This window comes from Anolis sagrei, chromosome 5 (genome assembly GCF_037176765.1).
Source record: "Anolis sagrei isolate rAnoSag1 chromosome 5, rAnoSag1.mat, whole genome shotgun sequence".
Taxonomy (NCBI): Eukaryota; Metazoa; Chordata; class Lepidosauria; order Squamata; family Dactyloidae; genus Anolis; species Anolis sagrei.
Window position 1 is genome coordinate 44384718 of NC_090025.1, and position 19275 is coordinate 44403992.

General features: G+C 38.6%; 1 pseudogene; it reads left to right on the forward strand.

The window, feature by feature from the left end:
* The first annotated feature begins 5047 nt into the window (after positions 1-5047).
* Positions 5048-17272, forward strand: LOC132775477 (solute carrier family 35 member B1 pseudogene; annotated as a pseudogene).
* Positions 17273-19275: the final 2003 nt, after the last annotated feature.

Here is a 19275-nt window from a genome sequence, read left to right on the forward strand (position 1 = left end):
ACTAATGACAACCATTAGCTTTTTATATATTAAGATTGTTGATACCATATTGTTTTTTGTTGAACCTCCTTTTTTACTTACAGAGCTAGTTTACCATTTTTCTTTGAAATATGGCAAATATTCAAAAACATTTCACCTACTGATGCCTAAATTAATGTAATTTATTGATATCTAACTTTAGTTTTGAAATTGACCAGTAGTGGCTGCATTTCTCACCCTCGGCTTATACTCAAGTCAATAAGATTTCCCAGTTTTTTGTGGTAAAATTAGGTGCCTCAGCTTATATTCGGGTCGGCTTATACTCAAGTATATACAGTATGTATCTTTGTGGATACATACAGTTCCTGCAGGCATGAAAAGCAAAGATTTACTGTGAGACATTGCAGTTGATGGTATCAGAATCACTTCAGGAAATGAAAACTAAAAACTCCTTGTGACCTTTTAATTCAGATCAATCCAGCCAAGTTTTAATCAAAAAGAGGTCACTTCAAGCTTCTTGTTTTTGCAGAGTCTGATCTAAGAGTTTTGCAGCTGTTTCACTACTAAATTATTAGATAACAACCAAATACTCTTATTAGAGGAGGTTAAATCCATAAATCCTTCAAAAGACTGAACAGCTAAGGATGTAAATCTTAGTTTGTTCTTGCGGTCACAGGGCACACAAAAAACCCAATATTTCTTTTCTTCTCAATATGAAATGACCCTTGGTCTCAGAATTTATGAGACTGACTTTTTCTGCACTTGAAGCCATGCTGGCTGCTGTCTTATTATTGTATGGACTGCAAAAATGTAGAAGAATGGGGTGGATTATTTGTATTCCATCACCAATAGGTATATATTTGTGTGCTTTGTCTGTGTAGGTGTGCAGGTGTGTGCAGTTAGGGAAGAGACACAAGTTCCTTGCTACTGCATTTTGAGCAAAAATAAAGAAGGGGAAAAATAAGCCAAGAAGCACCTGTTGTGAAAAATCTCTTATGGAGGAAGATTTTTGACAAGCTGTCTTGCCACGTCAAGATTCAGAACAGCCTGTCATGGCTGAGAAATGAGACACTGGTGGGAATTCCTCCTGCCCCGAAGAACAGTTAAGCTTGGAGAGAAAGTCAGAGACAAGAATGATTCCTTATTGAAAGCATACTTGCAAAGATAATGTCTAGGTCTACCTTTATCCAGCAAAGTGCTGGCTTACTGTACAAATACCAAGGCTATAGGAAAACAGTGATTTGACCAAGATTTGATAAAACTATCACAATAATTCAAGAAGAAAGAGTTTCGTGAAATGGCTGCTCCTACAGCTTTGTTTACTCTAGGACCCTTTCACATTATACCAGTGTTTCTTAATCTTCCTAATGCCGCAACCCCTTAGCACAGTTCTTCACGTTGTGGTGACCCCCAACCATAACATTATTTTTGTTGCTACTTCATAACTGCAATTTTGCAACTGTTGTGAATCGTAATGTAAACATCTGATATGCAGAATGTATTTTAATTCACTGGACTAAATTTGGCATAAATACCCGATACCCTTAAATTTGAATACTGGTGTGGTTGGGAGGGTTGATTTCAACATTTGGGATTTGCTGGGATTTATAGCCATCCTACAATCAAAAAGCATTCTGAATTCCAACAATGATGGAATTGACCCAAACTTGGCACACAGAACTCCCATGACCAACAGAAAATACTGGAAGAGTTTGGTGGGCATTGGCCTTGAATTTTGGAGTTGTAGTTCACTTACACCCAGAGAGCACCATGGACTCAAACAATGATGGATCTGGACCAAACTTGGCACAAATACTCAATATGCCCAAATGTGAACACTAGTTGAGTTTGGGGAAAAGATACCTTGACATTTTGGAGTTGTAGTTGCTGGGATTTATAGTTCACCTATAATCAAAGAGCATTCTGAACCCCAGCAACAATTGGATTGGGCCAAACTTCCCACACAGAACCTCCATGACCAACAGAAAATACTTTGTTTTCTGATGGTGTTTGGTGACCTCTCTGACACTCCCTCGTGACCTCCCCTTCCCCAGGAGTCCCGACCCCCAAGCTGAGAAACACTGCAATATACCATTATAGCATATGATTCTACTTTGCCATGGATGCATCCTATGGAAATCCTGGGATATGCAATTTAAGGAAAGGTATTTTGAAATCTCAATCAGAAATCTCTGGTTCATGAGTTGTTATAGTCATTTGTAAGTTTATTAATGTTTCTTTTAGTAACACCTAAAAGTCTTACTAGCAAGATGGTTTTCACAGTTTCATTATTATTCTTTTTGAGTGTCTTCAACTCATTTCTGGCTTACAGTGAACTTAAGACAAGACTTCCACATGTTTTCCTAGCAAGATTTGTTCAGAAGGAATTTGCACTTGCTTTCCTCTGAAGCTGAGAGAATGCAACTTGCCCAAGCGGGTTTTCATTACTGAACAGGGATTTGAACCATGGTCTCCACCATTCTAGATCTCTTTTCATATCATCATGATATTTGCAGAACATATTTACAGAATGCATAAGAGAGGCAGACATCTAAGCTGCCAGCTTCAAGCTGTCTCTTTTTAACATGCAGAAAATAAACAGCTGTTTTTAGTGACTTATCCGATCTTCCTCTCCATCTAACTACTGGGAATTTCTAAACTATGAAGACTGTGTGGTTTTTCAGAATTTGAGAATAAACTTGTTTTTTTTCCCCTCCTGCAGTGCGTTTCTTTCAGTTAGAACAATTTAGGAAGGAGAGTTTAGAGGGAAACATTCAGTGTTTCTGTGGGTATAAACATTTTCAGCCGCTCATGCGCCTTGCAACAAATTCTTAAGCTCAGCAGACAAGAACTGGAAAAGCTTTTCCCAATAGACACACACTGCAGCATCTAAATGTCCTCTCACAAAGATATAGTTTTTTAAAAGAACAAAGCAACAAAAGAACATCCTGTCAAGCTCACACAAAGCATGCTCAGACCATATTCATGCAGGGAAAACTGTAAATAAGTTAACTGAACTTGATCTAAATTATGGCCCACGGAAGAACAATAGTTTCTCTCTCTCTCTCTCTTTATTTTTTTAACAGAATTTAGATTATATATTCCAAAGGAAAGGAGGGAAGAAATGTCCCTTGTCTCAGCTGCCTTTCCAAAAATGTAGGGGGAGAGGAAGAGGGGTAAAATTTATTTTTGTCCTTTTCAAATGAAAATATACTGACAATATGGGAGAGAGGTAAAACACCTCTCCTCTTTTTTCTGGCAATTACACCCTTCATTTGGGAAATGTCAAAATAATAAGAGAGGTGTTCTGTCCAGGAGCTTGGAAGTTTCTGAATCTCACATACAACCTCATCGCATTGGTGGTGGCCACTGTCACCACCACCACTCCTCTCCGCAGTGAGGTGTGAGGAATCCAGCAACCCACTACTCAACTCGCCTCACCACGCATCAACCATCAGGAGCAGGATCACATGAGAGAAAGCATAGAGCACTTGTTGTGCATGCAGCTCTCCCCCCCCCCCCCCCCTTTTACATCTGGTAACACAGCAAGCCTCCTATGTTGCCTGGGTGGTAGCAGCACACCAGTTCTGCACCCACGGAGCCATCATGTGAATGGAGTCAGCCAGCTCCATGGATGATCAGGGCTATATCAGTGTTTGCCATCTAATCTAGCTCCATCTGATGTGGTCATTAGTAAGATGATTTTACATAATTTATTTATTGTTTTAATAAGGTGATCTTTTAATTATGTTTTAATTTCATCAAAACAGCCCATTAAAGAACTCTGCACTAACTGTCCAGCCACCTCATGGTTTCTCCTTCCCAATTGAACTCTGAACTATTGTCCTTTCTCCCCTTTCATATCTGTGAAAAGCAGTGCAAGAATTCTATGTGTGAGCATCGATAAGATGGTGAATAATTCTGATCCAAATCCCACCTCAAGTGCAAGAAAACTCCAGAAAAGCTGGAAAAACTGCACCCACAATAACATGGAAAAGTCCCTTTCATATTTCCAAAAGCAACTGGCTACAGCCTGGGAAGTCTCAAATGAGTATAATGGTATCAAGGATGGGGTGGGAATTGTGCTGAGTGCCCATTTGAAAGGAACCTACAAACACATATATAAAACTTCTGGAAATTCCCCAATATTTGGAGTCTTGTGAGACTTTGCATTAAATCCAGTGAAATTCACACCAAATTTCATGGCCAGCCTATGGGTCTGGTACAACATGCCCTCTGCTCACTCAAAGGCATTGGGAATAAGTCAGTCATACAGTTTTGTTCAGGTAGGCAGCAGTGAATATCCAGAAGGATTGTTCTCATTCTCTCTCACCCTCTCTGAATTGTGATGGGGGCTGTATGAACATTTTGCTCCTAAACCTCCAGGAACACAGAACAAGCCCTATGAAGAGCGGCTTAGGGAACTGGGCATGTTTAGCCTGAAGAAGAGAAGGCTGAGAGGAGATATGATAGCCATGTATAAATATGTGAGAGGAAGCCACAGGGAGGAGGGAGCAAGCTTGTTTTCTGCTTCCTTGGAGACTAGGACGCGGAACAATGGCTTCAAACTACAAGAGAGGAGATGCCATCTGAACATTAGGAAGAACTTCCTGACTGTGAGAGCCGTTCAGCAGTGGAACTCTCTGCCCCGGAGTGTGGTGGAGGCTCCTTCTTTGGAAACTTTTAAGTAGAGGCTGGATGGCCATCAGTCAGGAGTGATTTGAATGCAATATTCCTGCTTCTTGGCAGGGGGTTGGACTGGATGGCCCATGAGGTCTCTTCCAACTCTTTGATTCTATAATTCTATGATTTCATCAAATAATGGTCACACTTTTTAAATAAATTGTTTTATTTACATACATTAACAGATTACATTGCAAACAGAACACCAAAACAACGAAAAATTTACAAACACATAACCCCACCACCAAAGTCTGAACAAGTACTATTTCTTTTGCCATAAATGTGACCTGTGGTTAGAAAGTAGGGAGGCACATAGGAGAGTGAATTCACTCCCTTGCATTCCTGCCCCATTTCCTCTCCAGCATTGTGTAGTGTTCTCCTTGCCATGGGAAGCAAACAAGAAGAGGAGGAGGAAAGAATGAAAAGAAGTGCCAGTCCCAAGGAGAATGAAGAGGAGAAAGACTGGTAAGGAAAGAAAGAGATGGAGAAGAAAAAGAAGGAAAAGGAGAGGAGGAGGCATATGTTAGATGCCTAAACTATATTGCTAAAGTTTCAAATGGAATTTTAGGTTGCTGTAATGCTAGAGATTTGGTCACTAAAGGAAAATTTCACTTATAGAAGACATAATTATTATTGGGGAACATTTTGTATCATCTTTCCATAGCTACAACTCTGGTATAAAGTGATAATGGCTTGAAAATAAGCAGGATCTAGAAATCCCTCTTTAGGGACCTCATAATGTTGACGTCCTGAATCTGGGGGAAAGCAAGGGCACCTGTGGGGAAGCAGGACAAATCTGACAGGCAGCATGGGATCCTGCATCACCCTAATCGCCTCCTTCCCCATCCCACGTGGGAAAGCATTGAGGCCCAGCTTCCCTTGCTCTTTCTCCATTCTATTGAATGACAATATGGGAAACCTCCTGTGGTCTCAGGCCTCCACCGTTGGATGCTTATAGCATAGGTCATGGACAGAGCTCTGCTGGATCCCATTAGGCAACACACAGTTACCTCCAGCAGGGCTCTGTCCTAAGATGGGTAAGAAAGCACGTGTGGTGAAACCATAAGAGTTAAGAGTTATATTTCTTCATTGCTGTGGAGATGTGTCTCTCCATGTTTCTAATGTGTCCTTCTAACTAAGTAATGTTCTCATTTACCAACAGGTAGATACATGATCATAAGTTCTACATACTTCCATTTAAAAAGAGTTTTTTTCATTGTTGATAGGTTTTGTAAGATCCCACATGGTATTAAGAGAGCTAAGTGTGGTCTTGTGGTTTAAGTGGTGGACTATAACTTTGGAGACCAGGTTTCCTATTTGTGATGAGCCATGGAAACCCACTGGGTGACCTTTGGCCAGCCAAATTCTTTCTGTCTCTGAAGAGGGAAAAGGCCAATCCACTCTGATCAGATCTTGCCAATAAAACCCCATGATAGGTAAACCTTAGGGTCACCATAAATAGGAAACAAATTGAAGTCACACAACAGCAAACACAATATTAACCTCTCTCAGGTCCTTGGCCAAAACTCTTGTTCATTTGGCCACTTTACAGCCTTTGTATTTTCTTGGTTGCTTTTTTTTCTACTAGAGAAATAATTCTCCTTGTTTCCTTTGCTTAGGCTTAATGGTTGCCTTTTTGTTTTCTTGTTCTCTCCCTCCTCGTTGCAAAATCTTGTTTCAAGGGTGATGATGAGAGGCTGCTTCCCTCCCCTTTTAATTAGTGTTCCTTGAAGTAATAAACAGCAAAAAGATCAGAGAATAAAGCACGTCCTACACTTTCACAATAGCTTTCTTTAAAGAAATGGTACCAATATCTGAGAAGTCTTATAAACAAGTTGCTCCTTAAACTGTACATAAAACACTGCAAAAGCAGCATGTGTTAACATTCCCTAAAGGGTTTCACCAATGAATGAAAGAACAGGGGTGGGGGGGAATGTGTTTTTAATGAAGGGATTTTTTTTCTAACACTATTTAGTTAAATCCAGATTTTTTTTCTGATTGTGCAGAGTTGTAAATTATCCTGGAAAAAATCAGCTAAATGTTTACTTAAGAAAAAAACCCAAAAAATTTCAAGGTACATTCCTAGTCCCAGAGAAAGTAGAAGAACTTCCCATTCCTCATTTTGTTTTCAGTGGCAAAAATATTCTACATTTTGGATAAATCGCTTGTCATGCTAACTTTTGAAGAAGAGCAACATTTCCCCATGTAATATATTTATGAGAATAGTTGTTTATGTGAAGCAATGTAAAATAAACAGCGTGTAACTCACATTTGATCAGCCCACATGCTGTCTTGCCAGAGAAAGAGAATATGCCACGCAGATGAACAATAAAGAAAAAGTAGTTTACTCTTCTTAAACCCAGAACAATATATCAGTTGCACCAACTCACACAATGTCCTTTTATAAGAGGTTTCAATTAGTCTTTCTTCTGTCCATGAAGATAAACTCCTTCAGCAGCTCATGAAGGGAGAATACACTCCAAACTCTGTGTCTCTCTGCTTCTCTCTTCAGACTCTCTCTGCACCTGCATAGCTCAAGCCTGAACAAAAATGTAACAGTAACCAAAAGTCCCAGGCTTAGCCATCTCGCCAGGCATTGCCTGATCAATCAGCTTCATGCATCTTATTTTACAGTTGACACACACAATTATTAGCTGATTCCTTGAATGCTCCAACAATTTAGATTTTGGAACAAAGTACAGAATATTTCTTTTTAAAAAAATCCTTTGCCTTTAGAAACTTTTCTACCATTTTAATATCTTTTATTTTCCTTGTACTTCAAAGTTACTGAAGCAAACATTGCAGAATGCACACCATGATGCAAGATCAATAATGTGCATAATGTACCAAGCCATAGAAATTGAATATTTTGTCACTGTCTTTTCTTCAGTCAGTGGCAAACATACCCCACCCAAATTACAAGGAATATATAAAATATATATTTTTCCATTATTCTCACCCTATGATACTCATAAACACTATTCATTCCTCGGGAAGCAGTTAAGCATTTTCTGTTACTAATCTTTGTTTCCTGGAAACAAACTAATGCATTTAGCATTATTTTTATAATGTCTTAGAAACGGTATTGTTCCATGTCTTTTTTGCTTTTTAAAATTTGGAAATGATAATAGTATCATTATTTATGAGGAATAGCTTCTTGCTTTCATTCTGTGTTGAGAACTATAGCTTCCAAAGGACTGCTTGTGCTCTGTACTAATTACACAAAGGGTACGAAATCTTTGGCCTTCCAGTTAATTTGGAGTACATAATCTCCCACCATTGGCCTTGCTGGCTGGCACTTCTGGGATCTAAATTACAAGGCATTTGGAACAATGTATTTAATTCAATTTGAGACACAAAATACTGCCTCTTAAATGATAGTATGTTACTGTTATTGTTGTAGCCCTTTGATGTTTCAAAACATCTCAGTCATGTGTCCACTGGCTTGGCCGCAAACAAAGAACACAAAGAAAGGACGGTACCTGGGAGACCAGTCCGCTAAAAATAGAGGGCACGTCTACCTGATTCAAACTACTTTTGGACAGCTCTGACTGGTATAGTCACGAATAGAATAAACGATGGCTGTACTATCTTCATTTACATGGAAATATTAGCATCCCCTAGTATTATAAGTAGATTCAAATTATAGTATGATACTATATAGTAAAGATAAGGATGTGCAATACCAACTAGTTTATGTAACAATTTTATATTAAGTCAAAAAACAAGTATTTTACATATAACCAATTAAAACATTTGTATGTGAATGCAGGAAAAACCTGATGCTATAAATATCATATTTAATTTTTTTTGCTGGTTTGGCCTTTAGAGAAATATACCTCAAGTTCATTCTTTCTGCAGATTGTCAAATAAAAGCTGTTAATTTCCTACACATAGTGTGAATATTGACCAAGCAAGCATATCTGCCTGTTTTAGTGGCCACACCTTCCCTCAAGTCACCATAAACATGATTTAATGCCCCAACAAATAGCTGAATCTTGGTCTCCACAATCATAGTCCAACACGCAAACTACTACACGCTGGCTTCGTGATGGTATATCAATATATTTCAGAAAACCAATGCAGAGAAATTGATATGTTAAATTCATATGATTGGTTGTTTTCTCAAGAAGCCAGTATTTCACAAACTATTAAGTAGCCAGATCTATTTCTTGTACTTTCAGTACCTTAGTCCATACTTTTCAACATTTCAAAAAGAAACAAAATATTGAGAAGGGATGGTTAGCAGAGCATGGAAATGTTACTCATATTTTTGGACTACAACACCTAGAATTTGTTAACCAACATGACCAGTAAAAATTTAATCCCAAAACGAGAGTGTTCAAGATGCTGTAACAATCAAGCTAAAACACAGGAAACAGGAAGCAACTTTATCTAACCATGAGGGACTTTCACTTATGGTAACAAATTATTTGTGTTGTAAAACTATTGTACCCATTCAGTAAGCATGACCAGGGCACACAGAAAACTGGGCGACTTGGAAGGCACTGAACAGACTGCAGTCTGGCACCACGAGATGCAGAGCCTACCTTAAGCAATGGGGCTACAAAGTGGTATCCACAACATGCGTGTGTGTGTGTGTGTGTGTGTGTGTGTGTGTGTGTATGCACATGACTTCACTAAAGATTAATGGTAAAAGAAAATCAACCTCTTCTTTGCTACTGAGTTGCTGTCTGTTTCTTTTTTATTCTTATTGTGTCAGGAGCGACTTGAGAAACTGCAAGTCGCTTCCAGTGTGAGAGAATTGGCCGTCTGTAAGGACGTTGTCCAGGGAATGCTCAGATGTTTACTATCCTGTGGGAGGCTTCTCTCCTGTCCCGCATGGGAAGCTGGAGCTGACAGATGGGAGCTTACCGCTCTCCCCGGATTAGAACCGCTGACCTTTTGGCCAGCAGTCCTGCCAGCACAAGGGTTTAACCATTTTGCCACCAGAGACTGATATTGGTTGATAACCAATACCAAGATTGATTATCTTGCCACCTGGAAGCTACATGGCGTAGAGCTTTTTCGATCTATGCTCCAATTCTGTGGAACTCATTGCCTCCATATATTAGAGCAATGTCGGAATTGCGACCTTTTGTAAAGGTGCTCAAGACTTGGCTGTTTGGTTGTGCATTTAAGTAAAGGGATCAGATCTAATTTGCCAAATAGTCACTGTTGTATGTTTTTATGTTGAATGTTTTTATATTGTGTAAATGCTATTTTAAATTGTAAGTCGCTCGGAGCACCTTGGTGGAGAGCGACTAATTAAGAAATGATGTGAAGTGAAGTGAAGATTGAGGAGTGGAGACTACATGTCAGACCCTATGTGACAAATAGTCATACACAAGAAAGAGCTACCTTTGCAATGTAACAAGCTCATGTCTTGATTCAAACCTTTATCCATGATGTCTTCTCTAATGTTTGTTTTCCACTCTGTGATCTATCATTGCCCGGCGCTTGGAACATTAGCATAAAAGCCTGAATACACTTTGCTCAATGTTAGAGAGAGCTCTGAAATCAAAACCATATAATACAGGGTTAGTCAAAACGCATAGGCCAATAAGCCATTCAATTGAATGGCTTATTGGCCTATGCATTTTGACTAACCCTGTATATTAAGTTAACTCTGTCTTAAGTCACTAGCATTAACATTAAAAGCTGTGGGATTGACAGAGAAATGCCACCTAATACTTTGGTTAGCACTGTTGCCCAAGAGTGGCACATTTTGTTGTGATTCTTTCAAAGTACTTTTGGAAGCTTAAGTTTTACAAGGTCCTTTCTGCTGAATAGTGCTGATGCCTCACCAAACTACAACTCTCATGAGTCTATATAGCATTGAATCATGGCAATTAAAGCGGTATCAAACTGCATTCATTATTCAATGTAGCTCTACCCTTAGAAAGATTTGCCTTGTGTTTCTGTTATCCTGGCATTGCTTCCTTGACTCTTTATTATATTGAACACTGATTTTGTCAAAGCTGAGATGAGGGAACTGAAGTGTGCACATATGACATATAGCAACTGAACATTTCTGAACATTATGTAAATGAATATAGTAACCAGAATACAAATGTTTTTTTCTAATAGAATGAGGTAGGTAATATTTATCATAACTACAATAGGTATAGCCAATCATTAATTCATCTCCTATGAGGCTAAATCAATATTCAAAAGCTAAGGGTAAGACTTCATATTAATTATGTAGGAAGATAAATGATTGCACAGGTTAATCATATCAACCCTAGTTTCACCAGCTGCCACAGATTAATAGCAAAAAAAAAAAAAGCAGGAATGACTTGGGTGCCTTCACTGGTGAAAAATGACTTTTTGAGTCTAAAATCATATTCTGATGGGAATAAATAAAAGAATAAGTATGACATTTCAAAGAAGTCCTGCATTATTTGTTTTATTATATCGACATCAACAAGATATCCATTGAGTCTGTTTCCATCTCAGGTATCCTTTAAATGTTTTATAATTGTTTTATATTTTGGTTGTTCTTTAAATATGATAATTTGTTCAAATGTTTTTAATCAGTTTTGTAACACATTAGTTTTGGTTATGGTTGTTTGTGATTTTTAATCATGTTGTGAACCTCTTTAGGTCCCATCATTGGTGAAAAGTGGAAAACAAACAAAATACTACTACTACTACTAATAATAATAATAATAATAATAATAATAATACAAACTTTACTTATATTCCACCCTATCTCCCCTGGGGGACTCAGGGCAGATTCCAACAAACAAAAAGGCAAACATTGAATGCCTCAATAACAATAAGTACAAATATAATAACCCAGAATAATCCACATAAAGAACAACTTAAACTTAAATAAAACACAATCTCTTGAAAATTATAACTATCATAGAATGTGAATGTAAAACATTCAAATTAATATACAAAGGCATAACGAAGGAATGGAAATAGTGGAATGGTAATGCAATCGATACAGTCAAGAAAAAGCCAAAACACAATCGTTTAAAAAGATGAGGGCAGACAAGAAAATTATTATTTTTTATTTTATCACATAAATCATATTATTTTTCATATTTCCTTTAAATGTGAAACCTGTACATTCAATGTTCTATTCCCATTTTGCAGATTGGTTAAAAAATATTTTCCATTTCTGTCTTAAAGGAACTGAGGATGGGAAAAAGTAACATGCCTGAAGGCCACTCTGCAGGTTCATGACACAGGTGGGGATAATAGTCTGTTGTGTTTTATGAACTGTTCCTAGAACTTGTCAAAGCCTGCCCAGGTATTGACTCAAAGCCTACACTGCAGAGAAATTATTTCTTCTTTTTCCCAGTATCGCTACCTTAGAGGCCTACATGCACATTCTCAGCATGATTCATCACCAGAAATAAAACTTCCTTTTATTGCAGATAAAATACTAAATGGAAAGGGTATTAATTTACTTCTCAACATGTAGTTCCCTCTTCATTTATCTACAGCTGCCACCTGGCATTATCTGGGTCCCTCAATCTTTTCCCTATGGGAAAAGCCATTGTGAAAGAGGACATTTGGGATGAAAAACTACTGTGGGAGCAGGATGAAGCAGCATCTAACCCACTCATTTTTCTGCCCAGATTTTTACCCAAAAGAAATGCACGGGAAAGTCTCAAAGAACCATGGCCCTAAACCAGACCTTTCAGGATGACAAATTAAAAGTTCACAATTGTGGTCATCATATTGATCAAAGATAGCTATGAGACTTCAGTTTTCCCATATTTATTTGGGCTACCATTCCATAGATTACTTCTGTTGAAGGAGAAAGCCAAATCAAGTCACACATCCTAACTGTGAAATTTTCATGCCATTCCCAACCCAAAATTTGAACACCTTCCTCATCCCTGTTCCTGTAGTTACTTCTCAGCCAATTTTCATCAAATTATCACATCTAGCCATGATAGAAATATTAATGATATCCTGTAGAAGAGTATGACATTAAAATGTGTCAAAGTGACTTGCTTGGTTGAGCTATCAATAAAAAGAAAGCATATTGATGGCAAACTGTGACTAATGTTGCCTTTTATAAACACCCTGCCAGACAAATAATGTCCTTGGATAGATTCTGATGTGATGTACAGTTTTAAAGTAAATGCTATGCTGCCAAGAGGCTCAACGGAAACTGCCATCACAGTACAGGGGGCTGAGTAATAGGATTTTAGTTTATCTTCCCAACCACAGAGAATCGGAAAAAGACTCAGCGCCCCAAGTTGAATGTAGATTGATCCATCAGATTCACTGAAATGCCAAAACCCTCTAGGTAAAATGCTGAAAATAAATAGATGGGGAGGTCTGCTGATGACAAACCAGAGCAAAGAGAAAAAGCTTTGGAAACCTAAATTTGATGAGAAATAGGTATAAATGTCCATGAGGTCTGAAAGGACATTTGCAATGATGGATTTGCAATTTCCCCCTAATTATTCAGTTTCAATGTAGAATATGAATTTCTAATTCTTGATACACTGAGAGAACTTACACACCGCAGTGGTTTGACTATTTGAGTCAGGGCTCATCTACACCAGGCAGTTTAGCCTGGTACAATTGTGCCGGGAGCAACCTCATATCCAGCAAGTTTGTGCCCAATTTTATCACACTTTTCTGCACGAAATGTATTGCTGAGTTTAGATTAATAGGAAACAGGTCAGGTACTATAATGGATCAATATTCTATTGTAAATACTGTAATGACACCAGAAAGACTGCAGCATGTAAGCCAAGTAAGAAGAAAACACTAGCCAAGCTATTGCCGAAGGCTTTCATAGCCGGAACCACTAAGTTGTTATGTGTTTTCCAGGCTGTGTTTTCCAGGCTGTATGGCCATGTTCCAGAAGCATTCTCTCCTGATGTTTCACCTGCATCTATGGCAGGCATCCTCAGAGGTTGTGAGGTCTGTTGGAAACTAGGAAAATGCGGATTATATATCTGTGGAATGTCCAGGGTGGGAGAAAGAACTCTTGTCTGTTTGAGGTATGTGTGAATGTTGCAGAGCTTTTTCTCCCACCCTGGATATTCTACAGATACATAAACCCCATTTTTCTAGTTTCCAGCAGACTTCACAATCTCTGAGGATGCCTACCATGAATGCAGGCAAAACATCAGGAGAGAATGCTTCTGGAACATGGCTATACATCCCAGAAAACTCACAACATATTAGCCAAGTTATCTTGCGGATTCTGAAAATTGTAGTCAGATAAGTAATTTTTACAAAATTCTGGACACATCTAAGAGCTTTAATCTTCACCCAAAACCAAATCATACATAGAACTGAGCATTTCTACAATTTATTAAAATAAATGGTTTTATGGCAAGCATTAAAAAAACTGCAAAGTTATCCTCTGTTGACTATGGAAGAATTTTCATCCATATAGTTAACCCCAAGTCCGTGGACATCTCTATCTAATAAAAATATATAATTTCTTCCTCTTCTCTTAAACAAATATATGCTTAAACACCAAATCACTAAGATGTTATAGAGAAATGGAAGTGCTTTCACTATATTCCCAGCCTCTGAAGCCAAAATCAGTGCTATGATTAAATAATTGAACTGTTTTACCTTGTGCAGCCAAGTTAAATTCCAACATCCTGGAGTAATTAATCTTTATATTGGTCTTTTCTGTCTTGCCATATGCATTCCTCTGCATTTAACTAAAGAAATTGCACTATTTTTGTTGCCTGGCCCCTTGAGACAGTGGAGAGATTTAAAGAAGGATTGGTATTTGACATATATAAGGTAATTTACAGAACTGGAATAGTTATTTTTGAAAAGTAGTTCCTCCTGCAACTCATTGCTCAGCACACTTTCCAAGTAATTTGTTGCATTTGTGCTGCAAGGTGAATATTGTTTTGCTCATTACTTTTTCGTTCCCTTTTTGTTTCTTTTCAAATCTAGCTTTTAAAAAAGAATAATGGCTCGGAATGCACCAAGAAAGTATTGAATATGATGGAAAATTGCATACAAAAATGCTTATGCATTTTCATGCTCACGAAAATGAAAGCATGGCATTTTTTTATTTCTAGAGACTGATGTGGAATAAGATGGGATGAATTTATGTTTGATAAAATGCAAATATTATAGAATATGAAATGAATGGGCAGATTTGTCCACCTCTGTGCTCCAGCACAACAACAATTCGAGATAGTTACAATCTCAGGGAGGGTACTCCCCAAAGAAGTGCATGTTAAGAAGTTATTTGCCTTCACCAGGAGTGAATTGGGGGTAAGAGATAGTGGGAAATATTATGATAGACCCTCGTGCTCCCCCCTCCCAAAGATACCCTTGAATATAATCCAAGTAGAGCATTAGAAAGAAATGCTTAGCTGCAATCTGAGAGTCATATTCTGCTGACAAACAAATGATACATTTTTGTATATAACTCATGAATAGAATTTGCATCTCCTTATCTGAACACTTGGTATTAGTAACACTGCATAAATATACGAATACAAAAAGGGAAAATCATTCTCTTTCCTGTTTTTAATAATTTCTAAATAATTAGAAACAATTCCTAATATAGCTATTTCTAGCACCACTACTAATTAAGAATGGACAGGGGCAACATATTCAAATTTGCAAGTTGTCTTAATCTTGTCATCACATGTAAGCACACTGAATCCTCATTAAGGCTTTTTTTTCATAATACAAACTTAAAAGTTTAAAGAAATGGCTACCTCTCATCTGGTGCAAACCAATTCGAGTGTGACATCACATCAAAAAGATTTGCTCTCATTTTGCCCAATCCAACTTGACTGTCCATAATCTGGCCACACTCCCAGAATGGACATGGCTGCCATAAACTAGTGTAATCTTTCACCATGCTGAGTTTAGACTAGATATTCAATGCCTGCATGGAACTGTCACTGCTGAGGCTGCCGGAGCCTGAGACAGTGTCAGGGATGGGCTGAGCAGGGGCTCCAGAGGTGGGGCCCTCCTTCCCGAGTGGCTGTGGTTGCCGGTCTGCTGCCTGGGGTTTTTTGTCTGCTACTTCTAGTATGGTGTCCTGCAGGAGTCAATAACAAAAGGCAAATATGGGGAAGAAGCAAAGCAGGAGAAATTCAGATTCGCTTTATCTTTGATCTTTGTTCTGGGTGTGATCAATGCCATATTTGCAAGGATATTGATCCAGTCTTTTGATACTGTCAAGGTGGACTGGACCCAGAACTGACTTTATGGAGCTTGCTTCCTTTCCTACCTGAAAGCCATGTTCTTCAGCAACTCAGCTCTGCAGTTTGTCAAATATCCAGCTCAAGTTTTTGGAAAGTCCTGTAAACCCACCCCAGTCATGCTCCTGGGGATGACAGTGTTGAGGAAGAAGTGCCCACTTTCCAAATACACATGTGTCTTATTAATTGTCACGGGGTATTTATTATTTTATTTATTTACTGTATTTATACCCCACTCTTCCCAACCCCGAAGGGGTCTCAGAGCGGTTTACAGATGATGGCAACATTCAATGCCACATCATACAACAAATAGTAAATATAACATATCAATTTATAAAACAATTAAAACATATAAATGCAATAAGTGCAACAACAAATAAATAACATAAATTCTAAAACATATAAATGCAATAAAACATATCAAAATAGTTTTAACAGAGCAGATCTTTCAACAGGGGAGGAATGAGATGCCAAACCAGGGTGGCAGTGTTCACTCAAGAGAGGGCTCAAGTGAATCAAGGGCCATGTCTGGAAGAAACAAATGTTGGTATCTCTGTGCTGACCCAAGGATGCTAAAATGGAGGCCAGTCAAGATAGAGTCTAGCAGCACCAAGTGGTTCCCAGAAGCTGAGTGAGTCCCAAGAAGCTGAGCCAGAGGCAGCAAAGGAAATAAACGCTGCCCCTTCCCTCAAAGCCCCTGGTGATGGTACCTTAACTTCTTGCTTAGACCTGAGGCCCTGCAGGCATGGTTCTTTTTATGCCCCAGCCTCTGGGGCAAGCAGGTGTTGTTGCTGCCCTTGAGCTGCAGAGTCAGGGCCTCGATTCTGCCAGGAGTGAGTCCACAGGAGCTGAGCCAGAGGCATCAGGAGAAACAAACACTGCCCCTTCCCTCAAAGCCCCTGGTGATGGTACTTTCATTTCTTGCTTAAGCCTCTTTACAAGCTAAAAAGAGAGATCTTGGGGATGATCACATCTTTGAATATGGCGACATCCAGCTGCTGCTATCTTTGACTCTGGATGGTCTGACCACAGTTTCTCAAGACCACATGAGAGAACACTACCAGACAAGATCCAATCATATGATGCTGAATGTCAGTGTGTGGTCAACTTTATTCCTGGGAGCTGGTATCTTGTTTACAGGAGAGATCTGGGAATTCTTGAGTTTCACTTAGCGTTATCCCAGCATTATCTATAACATCCTTATCTTTGGCCTAACAAGTGTCATGGGCCAGAGTTTCATCTTCATAACTGTGGTTTACTTTGAACGCTTAACGTGCTCACTTGTAACTACAACACGCAAGTTATTCACCATCTTGGCTTCAGTCCTTTTTGCCAATCCTATTTCCAGCCTGCAGTGGGTGGGCACCATCCTAGTATTCCTTGGACTTGGTCTGTATTCCAAATTTGAGAAGGCATCCAAGAAAAGATCACACTGAGAGAACTTTGGGTGGTTCTCTTCAAAACTTTAAGCATAATAAACTGTTAACCTATTGTCTTGCTCCCCAGGACCTGTTAAACCTGTTAACAAAATGGACTCAGGATGTGTGTTGGAGGAAAAGGAATGGTTTTTATGTGAGTTCTGAGGAATGTTTTGTTTTTATTCCAAAAATATTGGATTTTTTTAAATGGAGAGTTTTCTTTTAATTCTAATCAAGAAGGAGATGGTTTCCCCCACCTTTTGTCCCTCTTTTTCACCAGGATTCAAAGCTAGTGCTGACAGATGGCTAGAAGGAGAAATTCTTGACACTGTGGGAGGAATGTTTCATTTCAAATAAAAGGAAAAGACTAGATATTCTGTACCTTTTGGTGTTTCCAGATCGCGCCAATCTGTAGAAAAAAAATACACTGGGATGTCAAAACTTGGGGTTAGATTATGATCTTAACCAGAAGATTGTCTCCGGGAGAATTTAGTAATATCTCTGTTCATCCCTTGTGAATCCATTGTGATCTACCTCACATTTTTACAGCAATAGAAACAGCCATTTGGATTTTTTTAAAATTAGAAAACACCTTAAAAGCCTTGCAGAAAAGCATGCGTTGAAACACAATCTTCACCAATTTCACCAATACTTAGAAGCTGAGAAAAACTAAAGGCATGGCTTTGTGGGAACACAATGGGAAGATGTTAGAAATGAAAACAAATAGGTGCTTAGCTTCACAGCAAGGGAAACTGAAGGAGTACCATTGAGCTTGGCACAAGATAAGACAGCGTTTAGTAATTCTCTGCAGCTCTGCCCCACTTCTCCACATGTCTTGAAATTCAGCCAAGTTACACTCATCACAATTATTAAAAAGGTGAAGCAAGAGTACGATTCACATTTATTTCAGCCTTTTAAACATATTGTTGAGAACTGCCCAGCTCCCTGACTTGTACAATCCTGCCTAGATAGCCCAGGGTGGGAACAAGGATCGCCACCCAAAGTAATGTCTTGATGGACCTCTGCGACATGCCCTAGAGTATTCTAATTCTTTAATATTAAACCCAGTGAATCACCATACTTCAAGCCTGACCAGTGTTACAAAGCTCTTTCATTCCTTTTATCCTGACCAATGATCTGCCTTTGAAGGGGTGGGGGAGAGATTTGGCTCATTTTTCTGTATTTTCATTATAGGATTACTTGAAGGGAAGAGCGGATTCTAATCATGGTGCAATGCTGCCCCCTGGAGTTCAATCTGTGCCATTTCTTCCCTCTAATAAAACACTGATAACAGCTCTGAACAATTGCTACCAGTTCAGAGCAATCTATTATACAAAAAGGACCTCTCTCATTTATGAAGGTACAAAACGCAAAGGCTTCCATCAGTGGCTTAGACTAGTAATAATCATTATGAAATCTTCAGTTAAAATACGTGTTTCAATGTTTTATTCTACTCTATTTAAAACAAGAAGTAGCTTTCTGTTCCTGGCTGGCATTGAAAACCCAGAACCTTCCATATAACCTTTAAATTCTTTATAAGAAAGGTTATTTCGTAGACTTTTTAAAGCACCGTATTAGGACGATTAATTAATTTGACTGCAGACATGACTATAATCTTGATCCAGGGAACAGACTTTCCTCTGATCTACCAGAAATCAGTGATATGGGGACAGGCAATATTAGTTTCTCTTTTAAGGATGGATATCCAATCTAAGCTATAATGAGAAGTTAAAAGACCTCAGAGAGGCACTGTGGTGTAGTGGTTTGAGTAATAGAGTAGGGCTCTGGAGACCAGAGTATGATCCCCATTCAGTCACGAGACCCACTAAATGACCTTGGAAAGGTCACACCCTCAGGGGATGGCAATGGTAAACCTCTTCTGAACAAATATTGCCATGAAAACCTCATGATAGAATTGTTATATGGTTGCCAAAGGTCAGGAATGACTTGAAAGCACACAACAACAACAACAACAACAACAACAACAACAACAACAAGTCTTCAGCTGATTTAATAGAGAG